Source organism: Ochotona curzoniae, unplaced genomic scaffold (assembly GCF_017591425.1).
Source record: "Ochotona curzoniae isolate NIBS_2020 unplaced genomic scaffold, NIBS_Ocur_1.0 contig_3498, whole genome shotgun sequence".
Lineage (NCBI taxonomy): Eukaryota > Metazoa > Chordata > Mammalia > Lagomorpha > Ochotonidae > Ochotona > Ochotona curzoniae.
The window spans coordinates 12496684-12511386 of record NW_024465885.1 but is presented as its reverse complement, the minus strand read 5'-3'; positions in this window follow the sequence as shown (position 1 = coordinate 12511386).

The following is a 14703-nucleotide window of genomic DNA, read 5'->3' as shown; positions in this document are numbered from 1 at the left end:
GAAGCTATATTTAGATGAAATCTTTTTCTCATTTGGCAATACTACTTGAGCTGAATAGGCATATTCATTTATCCTGCTTATTGCAAATATTTATGTATTTTGCAGAAAAAATATTGCTATATAGTTATGACATCAGCTATCTTCTGTTAAGTCACATATGAAAAAGACTGACAAAAATAAAAAATAAACACTTAAATCTCAGGGTGAAATATAAATGAAGCTCTGAATTTTGTGAGTTTTGTGTTTTTGAAGTTGCTAATGTGGAAATGGGAGCCCTGTCACTATATTATGCTTCTAGTTATCTTTATAGATAGCTAATAAAATATACTAAAACCAACCAGCCTCTGTATATATTTATACCTCAATAGTTAATAAACCTTTCAAGGAACTGTCCTGACCATTTAGTATTGGTCATATGTTGCCCCACCGACAAACTGACAAATAAATACCTTAGATTTTCCTTATTGTTAGCATTTCCTCTTACTATTTCTAATCTATTCTCTCAACTTTCCTCTTGAGTTAGCATTGATAGTGGCTTACAAAATAAATTTGTCTTCCTACCCTTTATGAAATTTGCTTTTGCTTTTTTTTCTTTTTATCTCTCTTTTTTTTGCTTCTTATCATCTAAAACTAGAGATGGGTAAAAGAGGCTATTAAGTGATGCAGCAACATTAAAGGAATACATGGCTAATTATATGTCAAGTAGGACAGACAAATATACAAAAGAAGACTTTTGAGAGCACAAAGATGAAACAGGGAACTGTGTAAGGGAATTCAAATTCCCCAAAAGCAATAAATCACAAAGAAGAAATAAACCTAGAAAATGACAGAGAAGGAAAAAACAGGACTAAGAAATCTAGCAGAACATGTTCCTCAGATGTTTAAATGTTGTTGTAATGTAAAAAGATGTTTTTTCTTTGAGGCCATAGTATCGAAGTGCTTGAGTAGGGACTACAGGAAAGAGGGAGAAAACAAGCGAGGGGGAACAGAAGGGGAAGACAGTAGAGATTCTGATATATCAGATGTGAAAAATGGGCAAATGAAGGTCAAGCAAGGAAAGAAAATGGGAGCCTTTATGATTAGTTGTCAATATCAAAAGCAATGACTTAAGATATGATGTTCTCTACATTCCATAAATATTAATGACAGTTTTCAGCTCTGGCTTTCACCTACAAAATGAAAATAATACAATACAACTTTGGGGTGAGGAGCTGAATTTTGTAAGGAAGACTATGGATTAAAAGCATATTAGGGGGTCCAGTGTGATATCGTAGTAGTTAAAGTCCTCGCCTTGCATACACCTGGATCCCATGTGGTTGCCGGTTCTAATCCCGGCGGCCCTGATTCCCGTCTAGCTCCCTGCTTGCGGCCTGGGAAAGCAGTCGAGGATGGCTTGAAGTCCTGGGATCCTGCACCCACGTGGGAGACCTGGAAGAGCTCCTGGCTCCTGCCTTACGATTGGCACACCTCCAGCCGTTGTGGCCACTTGGGAAGTGAACCATTGAATGGAAGATCTTCCTCTCTGTCTCTCCTTCTCTGTATATCTGCCTTTCTGACAAAAATAAATAAATCTTAAAAAAAAATATTGGGGGAGAATCAAGATGGCAGAATAGGGTAAAGACAGGTTTAAACAGAGAAACATCAGCCAGTGTGAAGCAGAGAGGGCACATTCCAGAAAATAGAAGACAGAACAATAACAGAAGGGTACCTGGAGACTGACAGACATAGGAAATCAGTGGACACAACGGTGTGGTGTTGCAATGACCAATACCACAGCAGCATTCAGCCAGCAGTGATCAGAACTCCACCAGTAGCTGGAAATCCACCAGTAACCAGGCGGGAAGGGGCATTCACCAGCTCAGGTTGTGAACTCAGAGAAAGAATTGTCCATCCTGCTGGTCTGTTTGATTTGACCAGGTGCAGAGACAGAGCAACAGTTCCCAGATGGACAGAGCGGGAACAGGTTGGATTTCACATCCTCGTCTATCCCCCCCCTAGAGATGAGTCTGGTGCCATTTTGTTTAAAGAGGCAAGGGCTATCGGACAGGACCGTGTATGCACTGAGCTGGGAGTGAACAAATTTCTGGCTCAGTGAACTACGACAATGTGGCATCCTACAAGTTTTACCCAAGATAGGTCCAGACAGCCCTCAGACTTGACAGCCAGCAGATCAAGAACTTTATTAGTGGCACATCAGGTGCCACTTTGTACAGTGTTGCAAAAGCTTTAAGGCTACAGGGCCAACAGTGGGCTACACATGCACTGAGTTGGGAGTGAACACACTGAGCTCAGTGCATTGTACTAGTTCCACAGAGAAAATACCAACTTTTACACTGTACAGGTCAAATTAGGTTCATGCAGTCCTCAGACCTAACAGCCAACAGGTTCTGGCAAGATCAGCACCACCAACAACCTAGTTGTTTAGGACACCTGGTTTCACCCTAATCATTGGATCTGCTGGAACCAGAACCAAGAGAAAGTTTGTACAGCCGCAGCATGGAATCACAGTGAGCCAGAAGCTGAGGCTACAGAGACCAGGCTGGAAAACTAACAAAAGAACCCAGACCTGGAACTCGCTGTAGGGAGTGGCACTAGTGACTGAAAACAAAGAGCCGTACACCAACCACAATAAGTAAAATCGAACTGTAGACCTGTGGATGACACAGCTTAGAAACCTGCCGCAAGGGTAACAAAAATGAATATTAGGAATTTAAGGAATGTCACACAGGAAATGAATCAAATGTAAGCTGATATATCAGAAATGAAGAATACAGTGGAGCAAGTTAAAAGTACAGTGGAGAGTCTCCAAAATAGAATGAAGTTGGCAGAAGAAAGAATGTTCAAATTAGAACGTATTTCCTGTCACCAGGGGGAAACAAACAAAAAGCTGGAAGCAGAGCTGGGCAAAGCTAAAAAAAAGTATTCAAGAATTGGAAGACTCTATTAAAAGGCCAAATATAAGAGTTATTGGAGTTCCAGAAGGTGCAGAAAGAGAAGTTGGGTTTACAAGTCTAATTAATGAAATAATCAGGGAAAACTTCCCTCATCTAAAGAAAGAATTGGGAAACAACACCCAGGCGGGGCACAGAACTCCCAACACGGTTGACCAAAAGCAGTCTTCACCACAATACATGATAATCAAGCTCTCTTCAGCTGAACATAAAGGAAAGATCTTTAAATATGCATGTGAAAAAAATAAACTGACATATAAAGGAATCCCAATTAAACGCACAGCTGAACTTCTCACAGGAAATTCTACAGGTCAGAAGAGAACGGAGCAACATATTCCAGATTCTAAAGGCAAAGAAGTGTTGGCCCAGGATAACACACCCAGCAAAGCTTTCCTTTGTCTTTTAAATGAAATAAAATTCTCCTACAGTAAAGAAAAAAAAAAAAAAAGGAATATGCCTCTTCCAAATTTGCCCTACAAATGATACTTCAAGATGTGCTCTTGACAGAGAAGAGTAATAGCACCCACCAAAACCAAAGGCAAGTGTGAAGAACATCCCAGTAAATTAACAACAGAAGACTAAATCAATGAACAACCCTTTGCTAAAATGGCAGGACCAAATTACTACATATTCATACTAACCCTGAGGGTAATTGGCTTAAACTCATCAATCAAATGTCATAGATTAGTAGATTGGATTAAAAACCCATGTATTTGTTGCCTACTGGAGACACATCTCATCAACAAAAATCAGTGGAAACTATATCTCATGGATTTTGACTTTTTTCTTAGTTTCATCTCTTCAAAACACTTTCTCATTCAATTCCCTTGACTCAGAACATACAATAGCAGCATTTTCTGCAAGAAGGTTTTTGATTTTTTTTTTCATTTCTTCACCAAAACATTGGTCATTCAGTAGCATGTTATTTAACTTCATGACATTGTAAATTTCTATTTTTCTTCCTGTTGTTGGTTTTGTTTTGTGGCTTTTCATTTAAGGGGATGTATAGTAACTGTGTAATGGAGACTATCATATCCAGATGTGAGAATCCAATGCAGTATGCATCTCTACTTCCAGACCAAAATGGATTCCCAATGAAACTGTTTACTATATCTTGACAATAAGGATGCTATACTCTGCCATTGTCCATGCCCACAATGATGAACATATGACTTTTTATGAAGAACTATTCTATGGTATTAATGTAGGGGGATTCAATTAGGGATACGGAGTAACATAAATACCAGGGCCTATGGAACTGTATCATAAAATGATAATAATAACAGATGTAGTTTCTTAAATGAAGCACAACAGGAAAGTCACTATGTAAAGTTGGGGAAATCACATTACCTTGAGTTGTCTTTGCCAGTTCTGTTGTTCTTGTAATCTTAGTTGTGAGAAGTTCCTGGGTGGACTGGTCTATTTCTTCTGGGGAGAAACAGAGTAAGATGGCTCATGAAAAATAATTTTCACTGTGAATAGGACATAAGACCCTTGGATGCTTTTCTGCCTAAAATCATGACAAAAGGATAAATTATATTTTAAACTATGCCCAGCAGTCATGGCATTCGAAGTTAGCAACATATTTAGTAACCTGCTTATTATATTTTCTGTTTTTCACAGTTATTTTTATAGTAATTACAGGGATTTTCAAAAACTTTTAGCTAAAAAGTAAAAATAAGAAGTCAAACAAAATACCCTCTTTACATGGACTTTTGACATGACCAACTGTGAACGTGCCTCCTGAAGTGAAATCTCTATCTCCTTTACATTTCCTCTCCACCTCATTATTTATGTGAAAAGAAAATAATCATATAAGATATGTATTTATAGCATTTAAGAATATTTGATTTTCCTTATGTGAAAATCAGAGTATGCATTGATGACACAGGACACATTTCTCCTAACAAAAGAGACTCCAGAAGGGAGCCCACACGTGTACAGCCAATTGATTTTCAACAAGAGAGTCAAAAATAATCTAGGTGAAAAGCCTGATCTCTTCAACAAATGCTGTTGGGACAATTGGACAGCACCTTGCAGAGAAGTAAGAAGACATCCACCTGTCACCTTATACAAAAATCATCTCTAAATGGACCAAAGACATAAATATGCACCCAGAAACCATTAAACTTTTAGAGGAAGGCATAGGAAGCACTAAGACATAGTAATTGGGAAAGATTACTCAAAAAAAAATCACCAAAAGCATAGGTAGTCAAAGCCAAAATAAACAAATGGGACTGCATGGAACTAAAAAGCTTCTGTACAGCAAAGCAGATGATCAATGAAATGAAAATGCAACCAACAAAATGGGACAAAATCTTGGCACACTATACAATTGATGGGGGGACTAACATGCTGGATTTACAAAGAGCTTCAGAAAAGCAATGATAGCACAACAAACAGCCCTGTGAAGAAATAGGTGAAGGAAATAACAGACATTTTTCAAAAGAACAAATTCAAATGTGTAATAGACATATGAAAACATGTTCAGACTCCCGAGCTGTCAGGGAAATAAAAATGAAAACCATATTGAGTTTCCACCTAACTGCAGTGAGAATGGTCTACATTCAGAACTCTGCTAGTAACACCTGCTGGCATGGATGCTGGGGGAAATGCACCCTCCTTCATTGTTGTTGGGATGGTAGGCTATTGTAGTCACTGTAAAAGTATGGAGAGTGCTAAGGGACCTGAAAATTAATCTGCTGTATGACCCAGCTATCCCATTTCTGGGAATATATCCAAAGGAAATGAGATCTGCATATGAAAAAGGGATCTGTATTCCTATATTTACAATATCGCAATCTACATAGCAAAGACATGGAAACAACCCAGATGTCCGTCAAAAGAGGAGTGGCCAAAAAACTGTGGTACATCTACTCCACGGAATATTACTCATCCATTAAAAACTATGAAATTATACCACTTGCAATCGAATGGTCTCAGCTAGAGACCATTATGCTCAACGTAACAAGTCAATCTCCAAAGGACAAATATGCTGTTCTTCTGATACAAGGCAACCTTCATGAAAATACAAGATCAATATCCCTTTCAATACTGTTTGTGCTACATCTCAGGAGTTTTGATATTTTTTAAAATTTTGATTCATTCAAAAAAGTTTATTTTCCTCCTTAATTTCCTCATTGACTCATAGGTCACAAGACGGTTTATGATTTTCATTTCTTTGATGGCAAACTGATCATTCAGTAACATGTAATTTAACTTCATGTAAATTTTCTACGTTTTCTTCCTGTTGTTGATTTTGTTTTATGGCTTTTCATTTAAAGGGATGTTTAATAACTGTGTAATAGAGATTAACGTATTGAGATGTGAAGATACAATGCAGTATGCATCTCTGTTTCCAATCCAAAGACGTACTCCCAATGAAACATTGTCATTTTATATTGAAAATTGGCATAATATTAGAAAGGGAAATAGTTAAGGCACAAGGATCAAGTTTAGATGGATTTTTGTCAAACTATTAAAAAAAGACCTATCCTTTGCATACAACCCATGAAAATAATGTTCTTGCAACTACTTTATGGCCAATATCTACAAAACCTGTCCCTCATTGGATATAAGTAGCAAAACAACTTTTACCCTGAGTGGTTAGTAGTTCCTCTTGACCAGGACTTGGTGAGATCACAGGTATGCCTCGTGTTTCTAAAGGAGCTGCAAAAGAAAGTAGCAAGGTTGTAAACATTCAGATTCAAGGCTAGCTATCAGACTACATCAGTATTGTGAGTTTCCTTCATTTGACACAAAAAAAGAAAATGAAAACACGAACTGAATCTTGATGAAGAAAGCTAAGTGTACAAAGAACTATTAGAAAAACGATAATGGAATATCCATGTCATGGTTCTCAACTGTTTTTATACCGGAGCATAATAAATTATGTTCTCTACTTGACTACCTTCATTAAAATCCCTGATTAAGAGGAGTGTGGGTGATACATGTTCTGGTCTGTTTAGACATCCCTTTGTCTCCCAGCCAAGAAAACACACGTTGCAGTAATGTCATTGCAACATTCATCTTCCTGAATCTGTTCAACCTTGGGTATATAAATATCACCCATTTAAAAAATTATTTTGATAATAATTTTGTAGCAGTTTCCAAAAATCTCTTGACAGTATGTTGTAATGACAGCTGAGAACCACTAGATTAGTAGAAATTGTTAACTGGATGGGTACAAGTTGGAATCACAAAGTTAAATGAGGTAGATACAGAAGGATGCACTCAGTAGTGAGCTTTCTTAATGATCTTCAGAGGAAATCCTTTCCAACAGTGAACGTGTTGCTATTCTGTTTTGGAAAGAGTAATTGTAATGAGGATGAAATCTTGAGATGGGTTTAGAAGATAGGATGCTGCTTCAGTTATGATGATTTGAACAGGACCTGAAATCTTGATGGCAGCAAAGCAAACAATGAGAGTTGTCCAGTAAGGGAAAGACATTACCTAGTGTGGCCTTTGGTAGATCACTTCTAAAGGTAACAGGTTGCAGAGCTGTGCCAAAAGCAAACCAAAGAAACACATTTATGAGAATTATTACCCGGGGAAGTAAAATCATTTCTATATTTTCTAGATGTATCCACCTAATCATTTAAACCTCCTCTAAGAATCAGGAGAAAATCTTCATACAAGCTGAGCTGCCCCAATCCACAAAGCTCCAAAATCCAAAAATTTTTAGCACAGATAGAAATCTAATAAGTAGAAAATTGCACACTTGATCTCATGTGCTTATTCACAAAGGGTAAGTACAATAAAAGTTCTGTGTAAAACTACTCAAGGATAGGCCATTGGCCTATTGGTTAAGACACCTCTTGGGCTGCTTCTATCCCATGTTGGAGTACATCTGAGTGCAGGATGTACTGTCAATCTGTTAATGTGCATCCTGATGTGCAGGTGAAGACTAAAGGTTGGGTTCCTGACATTCACATGTAGGCTTTAGAAGAGTTCCTGGCTTCTACCTATGGCTGTGGCTACCCCAGTGAAATGAATGATTCAGCTTTTCAAATAAATATTCAAAGGAGAAAAAAAACTACTTAAGAAGAAAAAATTTATGTGTATAGGGGTGTATGAAACATAAAATAATCTCATGTTTAGACTTGGATCCCACCCCAAGATATCTCTCATATATGGTAATATTGCAAAATATAAAAATATCAAAATCTGAAGCTCCATTTTGAATGAGCATTACTCAACCTGTAGCAGATGCCATTCAGGGAATTCCATTTAATAAAAACTCTAAACCATCACTCAGGAAAATTTTTGACTGGGCACTCCTATATTTTCTTTAAGAGTATATGTCCAATTCAGAGGTATCGCATTTGCATTTCAAAGGGTTATAAGTCAGTTGATTCCATTAATAATTATGTTTTATACTTTTAGCATAGCCAACCTTCAATAAATACATTTCTGGGAAAATTTATGAGGTATTATGCCTTCATTTAAGAGGAGGCAAAAATTTCAACCAGACTGTAGAGATGTATATTCCCTGATAGAAGTATAGATTTTATAGCCATAATTTCCTCTGAGTGTGTTTTATATATATACATTAAAATATAGTGACCTCAGGAATATTTTTGAAAACTACATTTTCTAATAGGGAAAGAAAAACAACTCATTTACCAAGTTCACTCTGAGAATCCTGGGGGTCTGGTTTACGAGATGGAAGCACAACTTTTGAAACTGAAAGAGAGAGATTAAAAGACATTGTGCACTCCAATTGTCACACCTAAACTTAACCCTTAGCTATAATGGCATGCAAAACATGAGGAAGGTATTTTTGTGATAGTTCAACATCAAAACAGAGAAGACAACTGTTCCTTTCAAAATATAACAATGTCACCATATAGGTAAGATTTTGTTAACAGGAAAACAGAAACAGACTGTCATAGTTTAGTTTGATGTCTCCATTGCTAACTTGAATTTTTTTCCTTCCTTAGTAATGTGACCTTAAGGATAGGTTTTAGGAATCATTGATGTGTATGAACATGAAAGTAAAAGACAAAAATGTCAGGTGAACAACTGACCCACTCAAATTTAGTATACTCTTTTTTGCATACTACATGGTGATGCAAAGTACATTAGGATTCAGTTAGAACTCTATCTCAGAAGGTGAAGGAAATTTCTCTATTACAAGATAATAATTGCCATTTTCCAACAGCATAGAAATAAATGATATAAAAGGGGCATTCTCTTGATTGTTAAGATAGTTAACTTGCACGCCCTATCTATTCTTATTCTAGGCTACTAAACAACCAGCTAAATTGTACTTGCAGAATTTGATATTTTAAATAGAGAAAAACTTGACCCATTAGTTTCTATGAGCTAAATTAAAGTGACACTTGGAAATATTTTTTATAACTAGACACTTTTTAAAACAAAAATCAACCCCAAAAAGATCTTTGGATCATGTTTAATAAGGCCTCTACAATATTGACCAATTCAACTTTGCCAGGTCTTGTTTCTAGGGATTATAGTGATAAGATGTGGGAAATTTTAAGTTTGCAAGGCAAACTAAATGATTATCTGAAGTTGGAAGGAAAAGATTCTTTGAGGGTCATGAATGTACAAAGCAGCGTATAGTGCCAAATACCTTGATTAGTTACAGTACTAGTCTATACAAATGGGAGCTGGGTTTAAAGAGAAGTTGAGAAGGATGTGCTAATTAACATAATGTATTGTAAATACATTGTGTATGGCTGCTGCAGTCTGCTGGGGAATTCAGGCCAGGATAATGCGCATTCCAGCTGCTCCAATTGGCACTGGTCAATCACAGAGTGATGCTTTAATAAGTTGTTAAGACACACTTTCTAAAGCAGGTAAAATCAGTGCAAATGAAAGAAACAAATATTTACAGGAAAGGAGGATGAATCATTCTGCAACTTGGCCAACAGTAGTGCTAAGAAATGCAACTTTGACATATGTTTTTTTTCCCTACATGGCATTCCTTTGTATGCTGAATTAAGCAAGAGCACAATCTTATCAACACAAAGCTTCCATACTGGGAGAAATTCATCAGTGCAAATAATGAATCTATATTGTATTTTAGACTCAATTCTATTAACCAGCTTAATATTGACTAGTACATAAACTACTGCATTTTTGAAGTGTATCACTTCAAAGTGCATCACTTCAAAGAAAAAGTGAACTAACACAAGTGATCGTAACTGGACAGCAGCCAAGATGGACTAAATGAATGCATAAGAAATGCTTTGCTCATATTAGATAATAAAGGGGGTACAGTATGCAGTCTGGAAGAAGTTTGGCCCTGGTAGCACTCTATGGAGACTGATTCTCTTAGAAACATCTCACAATCAGACTGCTCAACCTTTGCACCTTAAGCTTCTCTATTCTTCATCCTTTGTACTCCTTGGTGCAGTCCTAGACAAGCACAGAAATTTTTGGAAGACACCTTAAAAATCATTTCCTTGGGACTGCTTTGCTGTTGTTTTTCCAGCTCCTTCAAATGTATGGTCAGCTCATTTACTTGGTGCTTTCCTAACTTCTTACCATAAGCATTGATTGAGATGAATTTTTCTCTTAACACTGCCTTGATTGTGTACCATAAGTTTTGATATGCTGTGTTGATGCTCTAGGAGCTTCTGGAATCTGGGATTCCAGATCTGCACTGTCCTCTCTTCAGAGGCATGACCACCCCTCTGCTATTCTTTCTTCTTGAGACCCCATCCTGTCTCATTTCCCAAATTCTTTCCTGGTTCTGCCCTGTAGTTTTTGAGAGGGACATCTAATGATTCCTCTTCCATCCATCTGATCCTTGGAATTTATAGTAATTGTACTTTTAAAGGAAAGAGAAGAATCTCACTGTATCTTCCAGATTTTTTAAAAATGAACTTGCTTTGATTTATACATCTTGTTCAGCTCACAGTGCTTCCAAAAGTACCACCTATAAACTTCATAAACACAGCCAACAGTGGAAGCACTCATACAGAGTCTGGATTCTTATGATATCTGTAATGGCTCCTCCTGCAGACATGAGATGACTATTTCTATACAGGAACGAAAGGCCTCCCCTGTTGACTTTTTGTAAGTGTTGCTTTATGTGTGTTTGTATGTGTGCAAACTTTCTTAATGTAAGTTATTGTTCCATTACATTCTAAAATATAATTTGAATCTGATAAAACTTACAAACTCAAAAATGTGGTAAATTTCATAACCTCTTTTTGAAAAACACCATTTAATCATTTTTTTTTTCTGAGAAAACCCAAACTGTTTATCTTCTTGTTTGGTAAAACACTGGGTTATAACATGGATGGAATTGTCAGGTTATTTTTGGAAAGTCAGGGAAAAAATAACTTAGTTACAGAAAATATATTCCATGTTTGGCATACTCATATCTTCTGATTACAGTAACAGCTTTATTCTATGAGCAGCTGGACACTGTGTGAGTGTGAAACATCTGGGATTTAATATAATAACATACTGCATACTATACACTGTGGTACTTGAATGTAAGTGAAATATTTAGGCAAATAAACAGCACAGTTCACCTAGTGATTTAATTGCAACCGTACATTCAGAGTGTCTGGTGTGGAGAGCGGAGCCGCGCCTCAAAGATGGCGCTTGTTGACCATCGCTTCGTGGCACAAAGGTGGTAAACAGGTTTTGGGAAGTTACTAAGGATTGGGCCGAGCACGCAGGGAAGCTACGTGACCTAAGTCATGATTGGTGTGCTTACCACATGATGTGAGGAACTGTGTATGGATTGGTTTGTGTAATGTAAAAAGGTCTGGGTGAAAAATAGTTAATGAGGAGATTCTCCCAGGCGCGCTTCAAGGCTAGAGCTAGAGCTATCACTTCAAGGCTATTGCTAGCTAGCACTAGGCTGCTTTTGCTTTACTGTAATAAATCTTACAAGTGCTGTAACTGCTTTCACTTTGACACAACGCTTGAAGTCTTATCCAATAAACTTTTTTAAGAATCTTTACCATATCAGGGTCTTGCTCGCGGGACGAGGGACCCCGATAGTCTGGATCAAGTTCTAGCTCTGCTTCTGACTCCAACCTCCTGCTAGTGTTTACTCAGGAAGCCACTAAAAATGGCTCAGATAGTTGAATCTCTGAGACAGGAGATGCAAACTGAGTTCCCAGTTCAAGGGTTTGGGTTGGTCAAGGTCAGCATTTGGGGAGTGGACCAGTGGGTAGATGCATTCAGCAACTTCTCATTTCCTTTCACTAGTGTGTGACAATAGAACACATTTGGTCTAAAGGTGAAACAAAGCATTTACCAGGTGTGGTGAATGACACTTCTGGGCTTGCTGACAGTTTTGGTTTTGAAGTAGTCTGTTGGGATTCCTTGGGAACTGAAAGAGAGAACTTGGGTCAAGTGGCATTTGAGTTCTGCCTTTCCCAGTCGTGTTGAATGCCCAAGACATGACAAGAAGAGCCTGAACACTGAAAGCATTACTGTTATGGAAGTTAGACAATAAAATCTTAATTTCTAGAAACATATCAGTAGGAATTTTGGATACTTTTAGAAAAATGTAGTTTAAGAAACTGCAAAATTTCACAGTTTCAGGATAGGTTGCAGATTCTCCTGAAACCTTCATTTCAAAGTTGATAGCAATAAACCAGATGTGAGAGTGTTCTCTGAAGATGTTTGCTCGATTTCTCCTTAAACCTACATCTTTCCTTGAAATAAAGTGGGAAAAAATGGTGAGGTCTGAGTAGAATATTAGACAGCAACAAAAAGTGTAATTTCGGGCCCGGCAGCGTGGCACAGTGGTTAAGGTCCTCGCCTTGCACCCCCGGGATCCCATATGGGCGCCGGTTCTATCCCGGAAGCCCCGCTTCCCTTCCAGCTCCCTGCCTGTGGCCTGGGAAAGCAGTCGAGGACAGCCCAAAGCTTTGGGAACCTGCACCTGCGTGGGAGACCCGGAAGAGGCTCCTGGCTTCGGATCGGCATAGCATGGGCTGTTGCGCTCACTTGGGGAGTGAATCATCGGACGGAAGATCTTCCTCTCTGTCTCTCCTCTCTGTATATCTGCCTTTCCAATAAAAAAATAATAAAAATAAATCTTTTAAAAAAAGTGTAATTTCATTCCTGGCAACAGGAGCAATTTAGGTGAGCAATACAACAGAAAGGGTGAGGTCACAGACTGCCTTCCTTTAATTCTAAGGCCCAAATAAAAACTCATGTGAACATAGTAACAAAACAAAATTGTCTTTCCACAATTCTTCAACTGCAATAAGAAATACCAATGTAACAGAAACTATGAAAAAAAGGTAAATTATATGTGCGATGCTTTTTACAATTTTAAGCATATTTTGCAGCACTATGCTCTTTGAATCTCACCATAAAGCCTGAAGGAAGGATTTACCAGCTACACTTTAAAGGCGAGGAAACTGAGGTTTGACTCAGGCTGGCAATATCTGCTGGAAGTAACATGGTTATTAAATGTTGGAATAAGTAACCTCACTAAACCTCCAACTGTCCCAGCCTAATGTAGTAAATACGTATTTACCTGGTGGTGTTTGTGGGATTCTTGAGCGTGGTGATGTTTTGGGCTTGGGAAGAGCACGTGGGGTCTGCCTGGGAGCTAAAAGAAATGATAAAGTTTTGGCACTTATAAGCCCTTATAGAGCCCTGGGAGCCCAAAGATGTTTGATTAGTGATCAAAGTCCAAAACAGGCAACGATAAATACAATAAAAGAGCTTAATCATTTGCAAAGAATAGCAACTTTTTTTTTCCCAACATGATAAACAAAGCAAAAAGTTCCTAAAATGACATCTGAAATACTTAACTGTCAAAAAAATGGTTGGAATTCCAGAAATATATATTTCAAATGTCTTTTTAAAAATTTGAAAATAAATCTCATTGAAGTAAGACACTACTAAAACAAAATACAAATTTTTATTTGTATTGATGAACTGAGAATCAAGGCTACCTTACTGTGGACAGTTACTCCTTTGTTGCAAGACTCCTAAAGCTCTAGAACATTCAGTGTAAAAATTAACTCTTTCCTCAAGAAAATTAGAAGTATGAGTATATCCTGCTAAAAAAGGAGTTATTAGACACAAAGTTGCAGCTTGTTGCTCTCTCTCATATGCTTCAAAGTTGCACTAGGGGGTAAAAAAAGAAAACAAATTGTGTCAGTTTCATGCCATTTCAGACAGCATAAGATGAGTTTCCTGAAAAGAAGAGTTACTGGATGCTAGAAGTTTCTGAAGGCATCTGCAAAGGTGTCTTAATGATCCTAGAACAAAATATAAAGGTATTTGCAATGGTAACAGTAGATTCTTCCTACCTGTAGAGATCATTACTAATTCATGTTGGTTTTGCAATGACTTTGCCAAGAGTTTCCACGTGTTTGCTAGTCCATGAGTCTACTGTTTAAGGTCCTTCATCAAAGGTTACACAACCTTTGAGAACCCTTCAAATCCTGAAACACTACAATTCTAGAGTTTAACTGTCTTAGAATTTTCTGATTCTCAACTTCCTTGCCTGCTGAGGTTCCAAATGAAAGGGTATTTGCTTCCCAAAAGGTACAAACAAGACCATTTGCAGGCAAAAGCATGCCATGGAGAAATTCCCCACAAAATGATAGGAACAATCATTTATGGCAGGATTCACAGTGAGACATTTCAATATTTTGGCTAATGCAAACAGAATGTGGGAAACATGAAAATCAATTGTACAAGATTCCATGAATACCTACAATGTCAGGATACACTTAAATAAAGTAGGACAATGGACTTACAGCTGTTTTCTAAAAGACTATTATTGCAATAA